General features: G+C 36.9%; 1 long non-coding RNA gene across 4 annotated transcripts in view; it reads right to left on the minus strand.

Moving 5' to 3' along the window:
• The window catches only part of LOC118166539, an 80,913-nt gene that overhangs the window by 37,535 nt on the left and 19,500 nt on the right, over nt 1-23,878 (minus strand). For all 4 annotated transcript variants that reach the window (XR_004750566.1, XR_004750565.1, XR_004750567.1 and 1 more), the window contains one exon: nt 19,596-19,777. This is a non-coding gene — a long non-coding RNA (uncharacterized LOC118166539). The remainder of the gene's footprint in view (nt 1-19,595; nt 19,778-23,878) is intronic.

The raw sequence follows: 23,878 nt of genomic DNA on the forward strand, positions 1-23,878 counted from the left end.
TTCAGAAATCCGTGTTTTCAATTTTTTAATATATTTTTTTTAAAGAATCTGCATCTCCAATTGTAAATGACATTTTTTGAAAACTAGAACTGCTACCTCAAAATCTCAACTCAAAATCTCATTTAGCTGTTGGACATCTTGAAAAAAAAAAAAAAAAAAGTCAAAATTCTTCATGGAAATAAGGGGAGTGGTGTTTTTTTTTTTTTTTTTTTTTTTTTCTTTTCTGACAGCTACAATTACCAACTATTTGCAACATTTAAGGAAAGAAATATACAGGCCTGTTTTATAGATGTGCCAAACTATTTTTTTTGCATTTATTCAGTCTTTCTGCCCCCTCTTTGTTGTTGTTTTTTTCTGAAGGGATGATAAGCATGAGAAGGAAATACCTTATTTTGAGAATACAATTGGCTATTCTGTGAAATCAGAAGAACCAAACCCGCACCACTATGAGGAAAACACTTTGACATCTAAGACCAGTATACTGTTTCCATAGCCTGCTGTACAACAACCTGTTTAATAAAAGTAACCAGATGTCCATCTGGTTAACTTACAAGGAAACAACTAACAGAACCTCTTGCATGGGTTTTGGAGATGCTGATGCAAATTCTGTGCCCTCCCACCTTCATGCTCTGCCTGAGCCTACCAGCTGCAAAAGTGAAACCTGGCGTCCAGCCCACAGTCCTATCAGTTTGGACAGGCTTTGGCAGAGTCCCCAGAGGGCTTCCCCACCTGGCCATGGTGCTTCAGGTCTTCGTCAACCTGTCTGGCACTAGTTGCCACAAAATATGAAGAAGGAAGCAGAATTAGTGCCCATTTCCCTTTCTGTTTGTATAAATCCCTCCTGGCAGTGAGAAAGATTCAGCATTGCTGGCTTTTGCCTGTGGACTTGCAACTGTGCAAGAAAAAGGACAGGCTGCAGGCTAGATAAGGAAAAAGCTTACAGTAGAAATGACACAGTTTTAATTTTAAAAAGCCAGGAAAATATGTCTCATAAATATTTTTTTCTACAGTCATGGAAAGTTATTGCCTTGCTATGCTAAATCAGGACTATATATATTCCAAGACCAAGAAACCATCTCTCTTCATCTGCTATAAAACTAAACAATATTCTGTTTTCTGTTTCCAAGTAGACTGCTATACCACACAAAATCGTTTTTCTTTCTTTCTTTTCTTTCTTTCTTTCCTTTTTTTTTTTTTTTTAGCCATTTAACTCTTCTTTACGACTCATGTTTGGTAAAAGGTAAGAACACCTTAATTCACTGAAGCTGGAAGTACCAAACACTACACTACCATAAGTGAAAAGAAATGCAATTAATTTTGAAATCTTTCATATGATGCACCTAATTTCTACAGCTGAGGTATCCCTGACTGCTTCAACAGTCTGGCATAATGATTTAAGTCAAGTGGAACAGTATCTTAATTTTGATTTTTTGTGCTCAGGTGTTAAGATTAGAAGCTTACTTAGACATAATGTGAAGCAAAACCGATAATTAAATTAAAAAAAAATAATAATAAAATAAAAGGCATAAAAACCAAGGAAAGCTAGAAAAAAATACATGTCAAAATCAGCTTTGTATGAAAGTGGTCCTTAGCCTTCTCAATTTCTGGAGAAGTGTCGAGAACATAAGGGGAAATAAGTCATGCATAAACAAAAAAGGACTGTCTGGTCTAGTTTAGCTGTAGTGAAGGAAATGTTTCCTTGCTTCATGGTGTGCCTTCCTTTCCTTTTTGATTATCTACAGATAAAGTGAAAAAGTTTGCAGATATGTGAAGACCACAAAATGATATGCTAGGCCAAATCACTTTGCAGCTAGAACTTAAACTACCATCTGTCCTAAAAGTAATTTTTTTTATATATTTTTTTTTAACCTAATTATTCTGTGTCAGGATATAAGAAAAAAAAAAAAAAAAAAGAGAGAGAGAGAGTATTTTTTAACTGAATTTTCTGACTTCTATGCTTAGAAATAATGATTTATATCCTCTATGTAGAAGAGGAATTTATTAATGTTTCAGACATTATAACTGTGGAGAGCTTGCAATGGTTATAGTTTATGTGGCATTGAAATCCAGTAACACTGGTGTTAAGATGTATACCAGGGACATTGTCTTAATGAGTCACAAACAGCTTTGAAAGTATTTTCCAAAGGTGGCAGGATATGCTTCTGCATTTCAAGAATTATTCATGGAATTTTGCGTTTATCAATAACACACTGATCAGTATGAATTAGATTTAGAATTAGAATATGTGATGTATCTCCTATGTAGAACTGGAAGCTTCAAGTTGAGCCACAGACAAGGCAAGTTCAGCTGCAGTATAGTATCACAGAATCTCCCGAGTTGGAAAGGACACAAAAGAATCATCAAGTCCAACTCCTCGCACCGCACAGGTCTACCCAAATGTTTAGACCATGTGACTAAGTGCACAGTCCAATTGCTTCTTAAATTCAGACAGGCTTGGTACAGTGACTACTTCACTGGGGAGCCTGTTCCAGTGTGGAATCACCCTCCGGTGAAGAACCTCTTCCTGATGTCCAGCCTAAACTTCCCCTGCTTCAGCTTAACCCCATTCCCGGGGTCCTATCACTGGTGTTTATGGAGAATAGGCCACCTGCTTCTCCACTTCCCCTCACGAAGAAGTTGTAGCCTGCCATGAGGTCCCCCCTCAGCCTCCTCTTCTCCAGGCTGAACAGGCCCAGTGACCTCAGCCGCTCTACATATGTTTTCCTCTCTAGCCCCTTCATCATCTTTGTTGCCCTCCTCTGGACACTCTCCAACAGTTTTACATCCTTTTTGTACTGTGGTGCCCAGAACTGCACACAGTACTTGAGGTGAGGCCACACCAGTGCAGGGTAGAGCAGGACAATCACTTCCCTCGACCGACTAGCAGTGCTGTGCTTGATGCATCCCAGGATACCGTTGGCCCTCCTGGCTTCCAGGGCACACTGCTGGCTCATATTCAACTTGCTGTCAACCACAACCCCCAGATCCCTCTCTGAAGGGCTCTCCAGCGTCTCATTGCCCAGTCTGTAGGTGTAGCCAGGGCTGCCCCGTCCCAGGTGCAGGACCCGGCACTTGCTTTTGTTAAACCTCATGTGGTTGGTGATTGCCCAGCTCTCCAACCTGTCCATATATTGTCCAAGGCCTTTCTACCCTCATCCAAGTCCATAATTTTACCAGGCACTGATGTGAGACTGACAGGCCTGCAATTGCTGGGGTCTTCTTTCTTACCCTTCTTGAAAATTGGTACAATAATTGCCAGCTTCCATTCTACTGGGACCTCTCCGGATTCTCAAGATCATTGAAAAATAGTTTGGAAGTTAAGTACTTTGTTTAAGTAATTTGTAGGCAGTGGTTCACCTGCCTCAAAACTCTGACATTATTAAGAAAAATGTCCTCATTTTGATAGGGAAATGGGAGAGGGAAGGAAAAATGTTTCCTGAAAAAAAATTATATTTTGTCCTCAGCTCTGCTTAAGCACCACCACTGCAGCCTAGCACTGGACAGATAAAAATAGTATATAAAAATTATAGTCTGAAATGAAGACCCTGAAGAAAGAGCTAAAGGCTGTGCCTCCTTTCATTTAATTTATTCACAGATTTGTTCATAACAAAGACACTTGATCCCTAATGTAAACCAGCAGGGAACATTATTTATCTTTAAATCTTTAAGATGACTTCAAAGCTAGTGTAGTGCAAATTGAAAATTTTGCCATATGTGGAGTGGGTTGAGAACAGCTGGATTAAATTTCTTTCTTTAGATATCAACAGAAGTTTAGGGAGGTGGCATAGCTGCAATTCCTTTGAATGATTCCATGCTCATATTTGCTCTCTTTAATAAAAGAAATCTTACAGTACACAATGAAGAATAACAGAAATCCAATCACACAGTATTGGGTCTATGATATTTCTGATTATGTTTGAGGCACCCAAAGTCAGTACTGCATTATGGCAGACATGGATAGAGCAATAGCTATCAGCACCAGGCATACATATGCAACAGTAGCAGAAGTTGCTGTTTATGGGCAATTTTATTTCACAAATATATGTTCATTGCCAAAATAAAAAAGCCTCTGAATACCTCTATAGTTACTATATTACAAATTTTACATTCTTCTAATAAGATGTAATTAATTAGAATGAAAATTGCCTCTAAAGTGTTTGATCACTGCTTTCAGGATAATTGGACAAGGGGTTGTTCTCACTATTTTGTTAAGCTCAGAAAAAATGCACTTTAACAAAGTTATTTTATGCTTTAGACCTTTTGACCTTTTTCTAGTAGGCTTCTATCATTCCCTCTCATTGTACTTCTGGGCTGAGGTCACAGTTGATTTAGAAATGTTAAAACATATGATGTATATAGGCCTGAAACATAAGCAGTCTGTACTTAAAATAAGTTTACTTTTTAAAGCTGCAGGAATGCACAATCAAACTAGCTGTTACAGCTTTTTCAATAACCTTTCCATCGAAAAATTAAATTAAAAACAGCAATTGAGAAGAATTCCAGCCTCAAACAATTTGTTTCTAATCAAGGAGCTAGACATTGTTTGACTGGTTCTGGCACCTTGCCCTCTCCAGGGTAAGCCCTGGCAGTTTCTACAATCATGAGTCCACTCACAAGATTTCATCAAACAGCCCAGAGAAACACAAGTCCAGCTTATGGCTATATCATGCCCTCACCATTTCACAAAGAGGCAAGTAACCACACAGGACAAGAAGAAAACATACCTTTGGGTGCACAGCTCTTGACCACACCATTTCACTACACAGATGTTTCCTCTGTTTATCTGGCAATGCTCTGACACCAACTCGTGGATGCAAAGACCCAGAAAACCACATCCTGACCCACAACCTTCTTGCACCAACACTGTGTTGCTCTGTCTGGCATTGCTGTTGATGGATGGCTTCACCGTACTACATGTCACCTGGCTGTCATCTTCAGCATGAAGTGTTTGCTCCTCTAGCTTCTCTTAAGACTGGTAGTTATCCTTTGATATCCCTAAACCACTGTCTTTCACAAACATAAAGAGAAAAAGCTTGGTTTTAGGCTTGTACCCTCCAGGCACAGTTATTGCTGGGCCCAGGTCTTGATGCAAATTATCTTGCTCCGTTTACTCATTATGAAGCTTCCTGCCAGGATCATTTTCCATGCTATTTGCCTCCCTATTTTCCCCTTTGCTGGCTCCAGCTTCTCTACTGCATTAAAAGTTATTTGTCTTTACTTTCAAGGTTCACTGTAATTTACACCCTACTTACAACCTCTCATTAATTATCCAGAAATGGACTCTTGCCACTGATTAGTGCACAGCACCAGTTCAAGCACCCATGTACTACACTATTAAATGCAGCTGACCATTTATTTCCCATACTTTGGTTTTCCTCTGTGTCTTTGGCAGAGGGGAATAGACAGATGGTCGTAAAGTCCAGTGCTAAGGCAGTAAACCCTTTGGAGATGCCACAATCTTTTTTCACAGGCCTGAGAAGTGATTTGTACAAAGTAGCCACAGTCCTTCCAAGCTACTGTTGTACAAATAAATAACAGTGAAATAAAGGAGACTAATGAACATGCAATATGTAAATATATTCATAATAGCATTATTATATGTAAAATATTACCCCAGTGACATTATGTATTGACAAATGAAAGAACTATGGACCACAGGGATAAAAATGGAAGTTGACAGACATTGTAAAACATCTCTCTAACCACAAGGGAGACTGCACCGTGAAAGCACCTAATCTCCATAATATGTTAAGCTATTAGTCTGTTTAAGGCAATCATAGTCTGACTCACAACTTCTTGAGCCAACGGAAGTCCTTCTATTAATTTCCAAGTGATTTGGAAGAGGCCACAATAATTCATGCATTCATTCCCCTTGAAGATTTTTGAAAATGACACAAAAAAAGACAAACCAAGATGTTTTCTCCAAATGTTTGGTAGCTGTCAGTTTTATAGGACTATGACAATAGAACTCAAATTAACACACTTGATATAGTGTATCAAGCCAAGGCTTTCTGAGCTACTAATATAAAAGATGAATTCTCAAACACCAGACACAGGTGACAAGATAAGAAGCCCAGCACATCTTGTATAAGATATAAATAGATCCATCTGTCAGCAGTTATTTTATAAGTGAATTGCTCTCAATTATGTTAGAAACAGCATTTAATGAAATATGATTTTAAAATACTACATAGAGAAAGAAATCTTGCAAAGTAAATTCCCGATATAATGAAAATTGAGAAGAGTGATAGATTCTGCTATTATAATTGGCAAACAGAATGGATGATTTTGATAGAGGTGACAGTAGAACAGCTTTTGGGCTATCATTTGGCTAGGACAGCAATCTTCTAATCATATGTTCAGCCTGTCTTCAGAGGTCATTTTCAAGGTGCATGTTCAGAGGAGAAATAGCAATGTTATATGACAATTACATCAATGGCTGCAAAGAAATGTTCATTACGTTGCCTTCTTGCCACTTGAGAAGGGACCAGTCATGTATCAAATGGTAGAACAGGTGTCAGTAAGAAACTGAAGTTTAGGTATTCTGAATTCAGTCCTTCATTCAACCCACATTCGGCTCCTTCTCTTATGACAGGAATTCAATGAACCCATATTAAGTGGTGGGCAAACATTTTTTCTCTTTTTTTAAAAAAAAAAAAAAAAATAGATTCCTTCAGCATTTTTTATTTCAGCCATCACAAGAGAACAGCTGGGAGAGAGCCCCAGTTTAGAAGGGAAGCTGCAGATATGCCTGGCTTTGAGAGCAGTACAGATCTCAAAACAATTAAGGGCAAGTATATTGTTGCAGAAAATCTATCATGTCTTCACAAATCAAGAAATTTAATCTGAGATTGGAAATGTTTAAATCACAAGTTCATCTAGACCATATTGATGAACAATACCTACAGACTGGAATTAAGGTTGCTTACATGCCTCATCCATGACTTTCCACATCATAACAGGCATATTTGCAGATACATTTTAACTTATATTAATTAGGAACTTCCTAGGATTACTTCTGGTGAATAATTAGAACATTACCCCAAGGTAATTATACTCTCCAAGTTAGCTTAATTCCCATATCCATTTTTGCCTTGGTTTAACAGAGCCACAGAATGAACAGGTAGCCCCATCCCAGCTGAATATATATCTGAGAGACTATGACGTATTTTTGTAGGCTACCTCTTCAAATTTATCCCATAACCTGGATGATGGAAGCATGCTACATTTTTCTGAAATGCAGGTGTCAGCCTTAGAGACAGAATTCAATAATGTTGAATTTAAAGTTACTAGAGATACCATGGTTTTCACCAGTATTCAAATATTGAATTAATTACTGCATCAGTTTGAGATCAGCTGAATTATAAGTAGTATTTCATTGAAGAATTTTTGTTGGAAATTCACATTTACATATTATATTCACCAGTAAATTAGGCTTCTAGACATCGATGTTATTGCTGTTATTCAATGAAATTTTTTCTACTTTGTTTTTTGTTCTTGGGAATGCTGTACACCAAACAATATATTTCCCATATGAAATAGCTTTCCTGAAACATCTGCTGCCAGAAAGTTTGTCTGGAACTTGCAATGATGGATGAATTTTTGACAGGTAATTGCAATTCAGATCAGATGCAGACAGATTTAATACCTAGAAGCTCCCCATTTATTAAAATCACCATTGATTTATTTAAGCAACCCCTCTCTTTTCACCACCATTCAGAAATTAATCACTTGGGTATGGTGTTCAGGGCCCATACAGCTGCTCAAAATATGAAATACATCAGTTTACCCTAACTTAATCTCTCTCTCAGCACTTCTGAAGAATCTATCACCACAGTATCTAGTCACCACCAAACCGCACACATAAAATTAGCATAAGTCTTTCATGAAAGCTGAAAGAAATACTAGAATTCATATTGGTTACATGGCTTCAACTCTTCAGGCTTATTAAAGCAAATTCAGTATCACCACTATCCATTATCACTATGAAGATGATGTTTATGTTTTTCTTACAGCAGCTGAAAGTATCAAAAGACATTACTGGTTAGGTTCCAGAAACTACTGCTTTTTACTGTTGGTAAAACAAACAAACAACAAACACAAACAACAAAAAAAATCTGAATAATATGTATACCATATATATATACATATATATATACACCTACATATTTACACACACACACAGAGCTTATTTAGATTTTTCTAGATCACGAACGAATTTGTGCAACTGACATAATTATGGTAACAATGGCAAAATGAAAGAAGGACTGCATCGAATCACGAGCAATACAGGGCTCAAAAGCCACATTAATGCCCCTCTGTTAGATGAAGTTAGATGGTTTGTATTTGTTTTGGATTCCTAGACCATCTCCCCTGCCCCCCAATAATGGCTAATCAGAGATTTTCAAGCTGCATTAATACATTCTTCTTTTTAAAATTCATGTCTAACTTTCAGCACTACAGTGTTTTAGCTTTTCTAAAGATGAGGTAAAAGACATCCGGCTACTCTCACCTGTCCATTATTCCAGTCATTTTGTCATAGAAAAATCCAGGTCAAGCAAGGATTTACCCATGCTAAATCCATGCTGACTTGTCCCAGCCATCTCCTCCTTCATGTGCCCTTAAATGTATTCCCAGATGACTTGTTTCGTAGTTCTCAGGGACCGAAGTGAAACTGACTAGGTTTTAGGTCCCTCAAATTTGTCTTTTTTAGATGATGAGTGGCCTTTTCTGAAGATGGAAGACAGTTTGCTGGCTATTCTACCCTTTGATGCTTACTTTACAGCTTTAATAGTTGATCTATTCAGTCTCTCTCTCAAAGTAACTATACCTCCTTCATTTTAATTCCATGTGGAACCAAACAAGGATGAATGTTAGCTGTTTCATTTGAGGACCAGGATATCAGTTCAGTGCACTCAGAAAATACAGCACACAATGGCTGGACCCCATGGGGCACAGATGTCTGTATTAGAGATGTACATCATAACAGTTGGTTCAGACTGTACCAGCTTTATAGAAAGAAAAGTTTCATTAATTTCAGATTCTAGGTGGAAAGGACAGATCACACCCAGAAATCAGATTCAATTAAATTAACATTGATTTGAATAATGCTATTGGCATACAGTGCTTCCACCGGTTCAAAGAGAAGTAAGCAAAGAAGCAGACTTCATTTCATTGCAAATATTTTACTCAGTTCTAGTTGTTCCCAGACACACTACCATCAAGCCTTTTGTAAGGATAAGATTTTAATTTTCCTTGCAATTCACATCTGTTCTGATAAAGGATTAGCCATGCATGAATAGTAGCCATATGACCTTCAGCTATTTTACTCATACCTTTCCCAGACTAAACAGAATTAGGTAAGTGTGCAACATGCTTGGAAAAGAGCCACAGAAAGTTAAAGATGTTGGGGTAAAATAAACCTATCAATTTCAGGTAGTTAAAACATCTCTATTTGGTTTAACCCAGTAGTGGCATTACAATTATTCCAGAACAGCTGGTGAAGTGACTCAAAAAGAGGAATGGTGGAAAGTAATGGGTGACATCCTCCCTTGAATGTAAGCTAAGAATACAAAAATGCCAGTCGGCATCTGGTCAGGTATTCCAAGAGTCTCCCTCCAGGAGTAGACACAAGCAGATGTTTGTCAAAGGACAAGTATGAAGACAGCGAATGCATGAAACTCCCCACCAAGTGCTATTCCCCCCTCCAGTTACTTCCAGATCAGAGTGACATCCCCAGCCATACGCAATTTTGTGCATTTGTCATCACAGGTAAGTATGGTTTGGCTCATTCTGGACTTTAAGTGCCTTCACCAATTTGTTTGTAATTTAAAGACTATTTTGGATGCTGGTCTTGCCCTAAACCATTGAATATTTCTTTTATTATTCCTTATGCCAGTAACTGCGCTTCATGAATAGACCTAAAGGCATGCCTACTTTTGTACAGAAAAAGGAATCTTTGGCTGGAGGCAATAAAGAGTCTTGTTTTAACACTTACTTTTAAACTGGCTTAACTGTTTTGGTGAGGGGAATGTCCTCTGCACATATGTTCTTATTGTATATGCAATAAAAATTATCAAAACATTTGTGACTCTAGTCTACCCCATAGTCTTAAAAGAATAACCACATTAAAAAAAAAAAAAAAGCATTCTGAAGTTTAGGGTTAGTCTGTGTTTTCTGATTGAAGAATCACAATAATTTATCCAGATTTTTAGTGCACTTATACAGTATACAATTTCTTCAATAGACTATTTGTTGTGCCCACCTTATAGAAAGAAGTGAGTTTAGGCACACATCAGTCTTAGAGTTATGTTACATTTTGCACCTTTTTTTCTCAATCAGTGGTGACAATGTCTGTGTATGTTTTATATATTTCTCATGCAGAGAAAGAACAGTCTTTTTCTATATCATTCCTCACATCTAGGAAGCCTTTACTTGTTTTATATGATGCCTCTCTCCTTCTACCCATCTCCCCTGAAGACCTATTCTGTCTCATCAAATTTATATAACTGGCTGAGATTTCTCCATCTGAGCACTCAAAGGCTTTCATTAGCTGATTATTACTCTCACAGGAGTCCTTTCTTCTATATATACATTTTCAACCTTTTTAGCTCTTTTCTAGTCTAAGCAAAATTAAACACACAAGTTCAGTGTTTGGTAGTTTTTAGAGCTAAAACTGAATGGTAAGAGGCACAGAATAATCAGAGATCTAGAAAATATGAGTTATAAGGAATGACAGAAATAAATGAAGTCATTTAATTCAGATTAGCAAATAGTGAGAAAGGCATATGACAGCATGCTCTATGACATGCAAACATGTATAAAGTAGCTCTACAGAAAGAGGAAAGCAGTTACTTATGCCCATGGTGGACAGGAAAAATGAGTTAGAAGGGTTTAAATTCCAGTAAAGGAACTTTAGGCGAGCCATTCTGAAAAATCCCATAGTAATGATGCAGATCATAATTAAGTAGACAAGGCACAAAGTTACGTTTTAAGTGCTGGTACAGAATAAAGCAGTTGTGAGTCATGTGCTTCAGGTTATCTACTGCTATGTGGACAAATACATCTGACTAAAATGAAGTTTTGGTGGTGCATGGCCAAAGGGAGAAATCCCTAGCACTGTTGGAAAAAGCACTTTCATTCTTCTCCAGGTATCTACATAAATCTTACCGGATGACTGACACTGTCAGAAATGCAGAGGTACATACACCTGTACAAAACCAGTACTCGCCCCATGTGGTTGCTTCTAATTCAGTCACTCTAGAGCAAAGGGTGGCTAGAAAATATATATCTGCACCAGATCCTTTCTCCAAGTCCTCGGTTTAACAGTTTGAACCTGGTAGCTTGCAATTCCTTACATTTGACCAACTTGCACATGGCATTAGAGCAGAAGAAAATATAGTTTTGTAATCTGTGATCCATCTCAAGTTACTGAAAGAAGTGAGTAAGGAGTAATGTTTTTACCAGTATTAATTCACCCCTTAATTACTTGGGCTTCTGCAAAGAAATTCTTCATCTGCTAAGATTTTTCTGCTCATCCATCTTTTAATGATTTTAAATATGCAGATTCTCTTTCTCTTGCTTATAAATAGCAGTTTTAATTTTCAGTAAGCTAATATTTTAAAGAAATAAAGGCACGCGGTGTTTCTGACAAAGCTGAATATAGAACAGAAGAATGAGGATAAACCTCTATTTAAAAAAATGCTTTATAGGGAATGAAGATTAATAGAGGTGTTCTGCTGATTCAAGAAGACTAGATATAGAAATTAATTTCTGGAAGCCATTCAGTGATGAAATACATAACATATCATGCATTTGTTGGTAAGACAAATATGTATGTTGGCTGATTAAAGATGTATGAACACCTGAAAAAAGGAGAATGAAACTATTCTGAGGTACAAAACAGCTAATTATAAAACCAACAGTAAATGAAAAGTGTGTAAGGAATAACTATTTTTTTTCTAAATGCGAAACCTTCATTATTAATTTCTAACATACTTCATATGCAACCTCAATATCTAATGACACGTATATACTACTACGTATATGAAATGTGCCTACTTTTCATGTGAATTTAGTTAAGTTGTTCATTTTTTTTTTTTTTTCTCCTTTTCTTTATGCTTTGTTTCTTACTTACCAGTATTTCCTCCTAAGAAAGGTAAGAAATACCAGATCTGTTCAATTTTGCTTTAAACGGTGGATCTCATGTCAACTTGGAATATGTTCAGTCATATAAATAAATAAAAATAAAATAAAATCAGCAAGAGAAAATGGAAGCTTGAACAGTCAGATCAGAAATCCTGGTCATCCTCCAGCACTCTGGTGGCAATCCTGAGATTCACATACCCTTCTGTTTCTAGACAATTTTCAGACAGATCATATGAGGGATGTTAACCCACTGCCTGAAAGAATCAAAAGGAAGGAACATGGGTTGAAAAGCAGGAGAAACTCCTTCTGATGAAAAACACCCCTACGGGTGGTAAAGAGCCGGGTTCTCCACATGGGCAAACAGGATCATTTCAGAGCACCAGGATGCAATTACATGTTGGAGCCGGACCATGGCAATAACTGAACTGTGGTGATCAAATTTCCTATTAGAAAGGGAATAAAACAAAACTCAGCTAGGCCAGCTCCTTCTGCACAGAATCGGTTATTGCAGCAGGGACATAACATAAGTTTGGCCATGATTAATCCAATATTAAAAGCAAATTTTAATCCTTTGTCTTACCTAAATGTTGTTTGTAATATAAGACAAAAGGTAAAGGTAGCAAAAGGCCTGCAAAGAGTTAAAAATTGACAGTTATCAGCATATCTAAGTCCATAAGCCAACTGATGAAAAGTTGCATTTTCATCATAGTTTCAAAGCTTTCATACAGAAAATGTGTGGCTCCTTACATAGCACACATAGCAAGGTGGGTGAATTTTTAGCTTTTTTTTTTTTTTTTTTTTTTTTTTTTTTAGTTCACATAAGAATCTGTCAATCTAAGGAACTAAGGAACACTTTTTGAGAAAAAGCAGTTCAGCTTCAAACATTCAACAAGTGATAAATGAGGCTTTTCAAAAATAGAAGTGTCTACATGTGTTGATGAGACAATATGTGAATGCTGATGGATAAATATAATCTGCCCAAGAAGGCTAAATTTCAGCTTGTCCTCACATGTAAGTTATTTGCATTTCTACAGATGAGTTGATTTTATATGCCTTATGGACAAGAAAATGGAAATCTTAAAAAACAGCTTTTCCCTATTTATATTTCTTAAAATCACACAGTTGTTCTGTCAGGTTCAGAGACTCGCAGCAATTGATGCTGTATGAATAAAAAGATCAGGGAACAAATCATCAAGCATAAAACTTTCTCTAGTCCTTTTGCAAAACTAAGAACAAATTGTACATTAGGTTCAGGGACACACCCCTAAGAGATGAGGGCACTGAAAACTGCACATTTTCCTGGGACATAATGGTTCCAAACTCATTCTCATAAGTTTCAGCTTTGTTAAAATAAGAGATACATAAGGCTGGCACTTCTCAGTCTTTGAATTCATCCTTTTCAACAGCTAGCACTGGCTGGCACCTTATCTTTAGTCATCATCCTTATCAAATCCCCCATACTGTTTTCTACTGTGGTTCACACACAATATGGCTGGGCAATGGGCACATCAATGGGCACACTGGTCTGCCATCAGTGACAGCCTACCAGGACATCCCACAAATGCCATAGGTCCCAGATCCAGCACGCACCCCCATACAGGGGCTAGATCCAGCACTCACCCCCAGATCCAGCACTCACCCCCAGATCCAGCACTCACCCCCATACAGGGGCTAGAAATCACGCTGTAGGCCCACAGATCAGAGTAGCTGAAGAAGAACCATTTTCAATAAATCTCAGTAACACATTCACATGAAAATATTTTAAGATTGTGAGATGATGGATATGCTCTAAGAGAAATGCTTGTTTCTCTCATGTTTTGTCTCTGCTGATTTTCTCTAATGTTATACTCAAAGCACAAATTGTCCAAGGTGTTCACCATACTGCTGGTCCACATACACACTGTGCAAATGAGGAGGAATACCTCATTTGCTACGTGGATCAGTGGATACTAATGACATGGAAGTAACAGATGGCATTCTTTTGCTATTCTTTCCATTAGATTGCTTAGAGCTACTCTGAAAAGCCACCTGAGGACTAAACAACTTCTTGATGAGGCAGAGAGCAAGCTGTTAAGTCACCATTTCTCCCAAGAGCTGCACACAAGTCTCTACTATGAATATCCATGATCATATTAATTTTAACATAAAATTATGAATTGAAATTATGTATTATTTTAACCTTTCTAATCTCCTGACATTACATTTTCCCTACTTTGCTTACTTACTCTGGCTTTTCAGACTAGTGGTCTTTGTCCAACCTCTCCCCTGACCATGTGCAGAGGTTACTTTTTCTGCCTATGCTGCCCATTGTAGCTGGAGATTACTTCCCCTTAATTTGATCCACCATGTCTATCTTGTAAAGTTCACATTCAGCAAACCTGTTTTAATTTAAAACCATGACAGACGGTTTTCCTGCATAGTTGTTTACTCATGACTCCATTCACATTTCAACCCTTTTCTCTCTGGCTCTCAGATGTGAGTGATCCTTAGGATCAAATCCACGTAGATATAGCTTAAAGCAGCTTCTAATGTCAACCAAACCAACAGAAAAAAACAATAACAACAACAATCACAAACAAACAAACAAACAAAACAACAAAACAGAACACCACCACCACCACCAACAACAACAAAAAACAGACCGGCAAAGAAGAAGGAAATTAAGTTCTTGCATGACTGTCCCTAAAACAATCAAGATCAGAGGCCTGTGGCCCAGGACACACAGGAATAATAATTTCTCTCATATTGAGAATTTGTGGGTCAACTGTAATTATTTTCTAGATATTTACATGCTCCTTAGCAGTGAGGACAAAGGATCCGTGGTTCCAGTTAAACAAAACTCTGTATGCTATACAAAATATTTTAGGTCCTTCATTTTATTTCATAAATTGTCTGTCTTAGCTCATCTACTCCAAGAATATTATGTCTTTTCAATATGCCCTGTTGACAGTAATATAATTCATCAGCATCTGTTCCCTATGTCACAGTTATGGTCTCAGTTCAGTAAAACATTTAAGACATGCCTGAATCCTAGAGAAGCAGAGAATAAAAGTTCGTATGATGCACAAATACAGATTTAAATTTAAGTGGCATGCTTTATTTTTTGCCACTAAAAATCAAAGTGTTAAAAGAATGAAATACCAAGCTATAAGGCACTGAAAGAATGTTGTAGGTTTACATGTAACTCCAAGTATTCTTTGTAATCAGTGTGTAAGGAATACTTAATAACCCATGCAGTTCAGAAGAAAAAGCACCTTTTGTCACTTACACTGGAACTGATCATAAGTAGTGATCTAGTGTACAGGTGAATGTTCAGCTAGAAGGTTCATTAATTTTCTTAAAAAGTTGACAATGTAAAGCATATAGCTTTAAAATTTGATGACTGATTGTATCACAGTGTTTTATTATTAAAGTGTATATTATTATAATAAAAAAATCATGTACCTTTGATGAAACATGGCATTCTTTATGATTACATAAAAAAAATATACATAAAGAGAAATATTTGGAGAACAGTAAAAATGATTTAAAAGCTGTAGGCTGAAAATAAATCCCTCTGATGTCATGCTCTCTCATGCTGTCCTTTGCTCTGATATTGTTTATGCTGTTATTTTGAACAGAATAGTTCACACCACCCCCTTGCTTCCCAACCCCCAAAATAAATGGGAAAACTAATGAACTCCAGATAAACCTCTTTAACATTACAGAAGATGAAAAGGCATAAGGTCTGTTTCTCTGGTATTGTGTGAATAACATAGGCCAGTTAGTCAGCCTTTTATTCTTTATATTTTAAAGCTTTCAACTAAAAAGTTCTATTCTCTAAAAATACATCTATATTTAATATGAAGTGACAAGATTTTGTTGATAAAAACACAAGCAAAAAAAGGAATCACTTTTCAATGAAATCATCAGAAATACATTAAAATCCATCAAAAATAATAACTTTTGTCCTTTTCACAGGAAATTAGCTCTTTGATTCCATAAGAAACTTTGCTAAGACTTTTAAGAAGGTGTAAAACTGAGGTTAAGGATTGTGCAAAGGTTTTTGGCAATACCTGCCTTCAAGGTAGGTGCTTCTAAGGTCAGTGAGAAGAGTGACTGTGAAGAAGAGACAGCAGAGTGTAAAATTACAGAAATGCCAGCTTTGGTATATTGATATATGAACACTGGAATGTTTCAGGATGAAATCCCTGAGCCTTCTGTCTTACAACAAGTATTTAAATAATTGATATTGCACTGCACTTGAACTCCATTGTGCACCAGTATGGCACAATCAGAGCATCACATTCTTTCACATAATTAACAAAAGAAATCCAGAATATGATGGGTTTTATTGTTTTGGGTTTTGGCTTCATATTTTCTAAAGGTTGCTGATCACCCAGTTGGTTCAGATGTACATTTTTGCATGAAGATGTTCAAGTACTCTACTTCACTAATGGTTGTTGGCATTAAGTCTTGAGAAAGATTTAAGATTTAAGCATATATTTAAGATGAATGCTTTGCCTGACAAAGGAAAAAACTTAAGCAAGGAAGGCAAAAAATATTTTTATATCCCTAATTCTATTCTCAATACTACTTTCTTACAATTCTGACTTAACTGCCAGTTTTTTTTTTTTTTTTTTTTTTTTTTTTAAGTGGAATTAAATAATTTAACAAGCTTTCTTACAGAGATGGTTTGTTTTCTGCTAAGAAGTATGTGGTATAATATTACAGAAGATTTACAAAAAAATAGGATATCTAATAAAAACTCATTACAAAAGTGACAGGATTGGAAGGGAGGAGGATGGGTCATTTCTCATAAGGAAGTGATACATTACTGATTCTAACAATGTTAAAAAAATCAATAGTTTCCTTATTTTTGCCTTCATCTTAGGCTGATAGATTAATATCACTGTCATTGTACCACCTGTGCTTCCATTTCAGAACTGATTCTGACGAACACCCTGTTTCCCTTTTAATTTATTCCCACTTACATGCCATCACACAGCAGAGATCAATACAGGGGTAACAACTGTGCCTACATGCATCTGTACCCTTCTACTCAGATTCAGTGAAGAGATAGGCTGAACATATAAGATAGTCATGAAAACAATTCAATGTGTGTGTGATTTAGCAAAGTATACAGAAGTGGATAATTTGCTACTTGTACAGAGTTCTTTGGTTGCTCCAATTCCTAATAATGCAACAGAAGTTAGGAGCTGGGTCAGCTCAGCTGGAGGTGCTGTTGGAATGTAATAGAGGTTCAGTAATGTGACTTTTGGTTAAATATATGAAATGTGATAACCACGATGTGAATACTAATACAGTATAAGGTGAAAAAACACTCTTATTTATTTCCTCAGTGCCAGGTCTCGTTTTACACACTACAATAACAAATACCTGCCCAGTTGTGAGTAACCCACAGTCTATGAACTAGATTCTGCTGAGCATTCCCTTACTGCTACAGACTAAAGCCCTTTAAAAACTTAGATTACAAAATATCAGCAACTGTGGAAAATCTTTGATTACGTTGATACAGATTATACATTTGTGTATTCAGCTAATGTCTGACTTCCTCCCATCTCTCAATCCACTAGTGGCGAAGGTGGTGTTTTAAAGGCTCTGTATACAGAAGTCCTAATCCTGGGATGGTATTGCTTATGTTCACAAGCCAGCTACTACAGGAATTAGTGAAGTAAGCAACCACGGAATAGCATTTATAATAAGAACAAAAAGAACTAAAAAGGTGATATAGCTTAAAGCATGATTTTAGGGAAAAATAAATAAATAATAACAAGCAGGTAAATCTACTGCTATTAGAAAGGTTAGAAACAGACTAGAAAAATGCCATAAAATGGAACATATGATGTAATTTTGGCTCTCTCCCCCCAGATCTATCCTTACCCTTTTAAGTTCAGCAGCATCTTAGATTTGGAAAACTAGGAGAAAAAACTGTACCTGAAGTTTCTCCAAAACAGAGAAACTATATCTGAAGTACAGAGACGAATCTGAAAGAGGACCATATATTTCCTGTGACTATTTAAAGAAGAAGGGAATGAAGCAGAGAACTTTGGTTGATGGCATGTGGAGTACAAGTAAAAGGTTGAGGGCAAGCATGGATTCAACACTACTTGATATGGAAAAGACACATATGCTTTCCCTTTAAAAAAAGATCCTGTAAACACAGAGATTAATTTTCCCTTCTCACTATAACCCTGTTCACCAGGCAAGTATTACTTCTCTAATAAAAATTTATACATGCTAAATCTCTAGTGAATGCAGTTAAATATCATGCATTGCAATTAATGCACCACCCCCCACTCAATAATGTCACTGAAACCAAACTTCAGCATTTTATTAATGTAATTTAAATAAGCAATCAACAGCATATGGTAATGCTAAATCTAGGAGATGAGTCACCACATAAAAATACTTTTTTTCCTCACACAGAGGAAAAAGACTAAGCACTTTTTAAAAGATAGAAATATGAGAATAACTTAACCATCAAGTTTAAACAAAGTCTAAATACATTTGAGATGCATAGCTAACAAGATAAGGCCAACAGCTGATTCACAGTACGGCTTATGGGGAAACCCTCCAAAATGGGGATACTGTCAACAAACTAACTAAAGGGGTTGGATCATTCCTTTATATACCAGTCTGACTGTAAGGCACTGTACAGTCATATCACTTGCAGAAGTTTGTGGAGACACTGAGGATTAGAGGTATCCTTCAAAGCATATCCCCATTGAATTGAAAAGGGAAAAAATGTTTCAAGTTTGTGTTTCTTGTTGTTTTTGTTTTTTGAGATGTAGCTTAGTCTTTCCATTTTGTGCCCTTGCACCCCAGGACAACCATCCTTCTTCCCCTGCTCTGCAAACAGGAGCCTTGGCAGAAACCCCTCTGTGACTGGAGCAGAGGGTCAGGCTGTGCTTGTGGGGGACAAACTCTCACAGGCCACTGTTTCAACCCCACATCTCTTCCCCCTACTCTCTGGGTCCTCAGCCACTTTTGAGTATCAGAAAACTACTTACAACCTAACTCTAATAAATTAAAAGGAATGCTTTTAGCACAGTCCCAGATGTTTTCCAATTAAACAGGATGAACAATTGAAGATCTCCAGCAAGTTGTTTAACTAAGCAGGAGGTCGAGAAAGGACCAAGGTGGTATGACTGTGACTTTTTCCTCTTGCTATGTTACTTTTAACTTTGAGAAGAGTTGCTGCAGCTACCAAAAGATGAAGAAAAGAAAACATAATGGGCAAAATACTGGGAGTTTGTGAATTAGAGAGACTTAACGCTGACTTTCCCAGTCGTTAGAGAATGATTATCAAACTGGGGTGGGGAGAAGCTCAAAGGAAACTCTTTGTTGCTATCAACTTGTCAAGCAGTGAAGAGAGCAGTAAAATGTTAAATTTTTGTATTAAAAGTTAATATTAGGACAAAAATAGCAAATAATAGACATTTTACCTCATTCCAAGGTTTCTGTGCTGTGGGAGCAGATTCATGGTTTGGTCTTCTCCCGTAGGCTGTTTGTGTGCACCAATAACTCCCAGGTTTCCTCCACTGCCCTGCTGGGGTGTGAGGGGACTGTGCACTCCTCATCAGGACTGCCTCCATCTGATCTGTCAGCACTTGGCTGTGCCCTAGTGCTGGAGAAGGCAAATGGCTGTTAGGGCAATATAACAAGCCTAAGTATCCATCCCTTACATCCTTGAAATACTTATATCAGCTCAGAACATAAAAGATTTAAACACAGAAGTAATATGCCAGAGTTAGAAGCAAATGAGTAACAGGATACGCTTAATGAAAGCAATCAGTAGTAAATCAGAGAGCTAGGTAGACATTTATATGATATGTATGCCAGAGAAAGATTTTTGTATAGGGGAATCTGAAATTAGAAAAAAACTATTCACCATCATTACTAAGTATTTTCACAGCAGTTTAAGGAGGAAAAAAAAAAAAAAAAAAGCTCCAGAAGAAAGTTCTTAATGAAGGATAAGCATTATCAGCTCCTAGACTTACTGATGGATTTGAGATGAAGCAAATATTGCTTTTTTCCCTTTCTTACATCATTCCATCACAGCTATGGTTTGCATTTTTTTTTTTTTTCTTTCTGTCATGGTATGATATCTCATCATAATCAGGTTTTGTTAATACAAAGGTATCGTATGATAATGAACAGGTATTCTATAGGCCTTATTTCTTCAGAAAATATTTTCTTTTCTCTTGTCAGTTCTCAAATAGGGACAACGCTAACTTGTCCAGGTTGGTCACTGAAGTCCTTTCCCTGACCATTTAACACAGATTCAGTTCCTGAGTAACAGCATAAATAAGGTGTTTTATGAGATAAATTATCATATCTATGGTAATTTATGAGTCTCCAGTAAGTTATTCTTCATCAGTTTTTTTTCCACATTTGTAAACAGAGAACCAGCAATAATATCAAGAAAGACCAGAATAAAACCAAGTTCTACTAAGAACAAACTAGAAAACTTACTGCTACTAAAACTCAACAACAGCTCCTCAGCACTGAGCCAGGGGACAGAGGATGGGAAGAATGGGGCAAGCTGCATATCTTTGCACTTCACAACTAGTCCGTTTGTTGGTGAGAGTGAAAACAAAACCAGTGTATCTCCAAAGCTGATCCTACAGGCGTGGAAAGCAGATCACAGTCCCATCCTAGAACGGTAAACCATGATGTCTTCAGGTAAACCCCATCAATTTTTCTCAAAAAAGAAAATACTGGTGGCTTAAGGTCTTGACTGAAGTCTAGAAGATGAGAACAAAAGTCTTTTCCTTGTCCTAGCTATTTTTAAATTGTACATTTTGCCTTCACTGTGTACAATAACTGTTATGCAGCCTGAGTAGACTAAACCAGTCACTTCAAACCACCTATATATTGAATCAGTGTAACTTGTGCACAGGTAGGGCTGCTGCTTTTTCTCTCCTTTCCTTTCCAAAATGCTCAGATATCCAACAGCTGATGTTATTAAAAAAAAAAAAAAAAAAAAAGTGCCAAATCCTGATCCATCTATAATCATTATAATCCTAAAGAAATATTTCCAAAGCTTCTTCAACAATGCCTGAGTTCAAGGTGGAGCAGCCTAAGCAAAAACCCACCCTCTTCAGATGCTAAAACCTACACACATTTGATAAATAGGGATTTTGTTCCAATTTACAGGTTCAGAGCCTAGATGATTAAAGAAGAGAAAGCTCAGAGAATAATCAGCACTAATTATACTAATGCTGCTACTGTAATTAATCTGTTTTGCAATCTGCAAAATTGAGATAAAGAGCTATGAGATCTAGAGATGAAAAATCTCTATATAGGAACTGGGGACCATCATTATCCAAAATAGCACATTAGCACCAATTGCTCTTGAGGCTGGTTTGTCTTTTGACCTCTTTCTCCTGGTTGTTTAGAGGGAGAAAGCAGCTCCACTTTCCTGTGCTTCTTGGCTTGTGGCCATGAGAGCAGCCAGGGAAGCCTCTCCCTCCTATTTTCCTCCTATTTAGACATGTCCATGACCCCATCTGATCTCAAAGCAATCATGCAAGGCTCTCATTCATACAAGTCTTGTCTCTCCATGCCTCCTTTTCTTTCTAATATATATGCCCATTTATCATTTATTTTAAGTGTTCCCTCTCCTGTTCTTTATGCTGTATCGGGTATATCATGCTCTAGGAAAGATACTTCCATTCCCTGGCTTCATGCTTCAGATAACCATGAAATGTCCTAGCAAAAGAATGGATAAAACTGGGAAAGCAAAAAGATAGGTCAGTCTGTAATGAGAATACCCCCCCCCCAAAAAAAAAAAGAAAGAAAAAAAAAACAACAGACAACACTACAACACTGTAAGGACAATTATAGCCAAGTCCATGGTGAAGTGACAATTACGGATGTTACAACCAGCAGGTTCAGCCCTGCAAATATGTGCAGGCCTTTCATATGGCACGAAGTGGAACTACAGCAAGATGAGATGCTTGTGTGTTTTACCTAAAGTTTGTACTGATTTTTATCTTAAAGTCTGTAAATTGTAGACTGGGGAAGATTTTCAATAGTGGGATATAGGATAACACTGAAGTTCTCCAAGCATTAAGACTGGCACTCACAAGTTCATTCTAAATAAGTAATAATTTTGTTAAAATTTTATAAATCCATATTACTCAATGACTATTATTCCATGCTTGTGACGGTATTATCTGTGGACTGCAAACACTTCAAATGTCTGTAGTGACCTAAAAAGACAAATAATAATAGCCTAGTGCAGGCATTATTACCTATCTATGCACTCTAATAACTATGTGACAGACTGTAGTAGTTTATGAAGCCATTTTTCAAGAACATATAAAGTTTCCTTGCATTATACACTAGTAAAATAAACTATATAAATAATTTGTCAACAACATGAAAATGATAAATCATAAGGACAGAAATTCACGGATGTAATTTCATCAGACATGTTGTCCTTGAGTCCCACAGTTGTGCTTATAGAACAAATACGTTCAAATAATCTGTGATGTTACAGATCAGCTGTCAAGTGATGTTTGGCATAATGGATGAGGAAATAAAAACTTTTCATCCTGATTGTGTTGCAGCATAAGTTTGATGTTGTCTTGGCCCCGTGAGTTTAGGAGTATCCTTAGCACTAGTTCAAAGTAGTTTTTGTGATTTAGTTTAATATTTATGTCTTTGCTCAACTGCAAGAGATTTTTCCTATAAATCAAGAGAGTGGCAATGAATCTTATATTACAGCTGTAAATTTTTGTACCAGGCTACAATGTTAGTGATTCAAAGGCTGGTACTTGTATTTTTGTCGTGTGTGTGTGTGTGTGTGTGTGTGTGTGTGTGGTGTGTGTGTGTGGTGTGTGTGTGTGTGTGTGTGTGTGTTTTCCCATGATAAATATATCAATGTGTGTCTGAAGCCCCTGGTGGAAATATTGTTTCAATTTTTTTCTTAAAAACATAGATCAATCATTGTTGCCCTTGCCTATTCTTTTCTGTCAAATGGTTCAAAGATGTTGGAGTATCTGCAAAAAGTTTGAGAAGCACTTTGACTACAAGTATTACAATCCTATTGTACAACATCTAACTTCAGTGTAGCTCTTCCTTGTTTTCTTTTAGGTATAAAAAGATCTGATTGACACTTAAAAATGAATGTGATTAGTGATAATCCAACATATTCAACAGATAGTATACAGCAATGTAACTGCCTTTCTCGCCTGCAGAATACCTTGTGATCAGGAGTTGAGAGCTCCCTGTGCCTTTGGGCTCTAGGTTTTATATTCCAAACCTCTAGAAGAACGTACCAAATCTCCTACCAGTAGATCTCCTACTAGGGGGAAGGAGGGAACTATGGGTTTAAATAATACATCAGCTTCTTTTTCCACTTAAATTGATGAAAATTTTGTGCTTGGGACTACAGTTACAATAGGAACATTTTGCAAAAAAATAAAATTAAAAAAAAAAAAAAAAGAATCTTTCCATTTTACTGCAATGCCTAGAAGCAAATTTTTTGTGCTAACAAATATATTTGGTCTTTTGTTAAATGGGTACCTCTCCCTTACACAAGAAAGAGAGAAAGAGAGAAAGAGAGAAAGAAAGAGAGAAAGAGAGAAAGAGAGAAAGAGAGAAAGAGAGAAAGAGAGAAAGAGAGAAAGAGAGAAAGAGAGAAAGAGAGAAAGAGAGAGAGAAAGAGAGAAAGAGAGAAAGAGGGAAAGAGGGAAAGAGGGAAAGAGGGAAAGAGGGA

This window comes from Oxyura jamaicensis, chromosome 4 (assembly GCF_011077185.1).
Source record: "Oxyura jamaicensis isolate SHBP4307 breed ruddy duck chromosome 4, BPBGC_Ojam_1.0, whole genome shotgun sequence".
NCBI lineage: Eukaryota > Metazoa > Chordata > Aves > Anseriformes > Anatidae > Oxyura > Oxyura jamaicensis.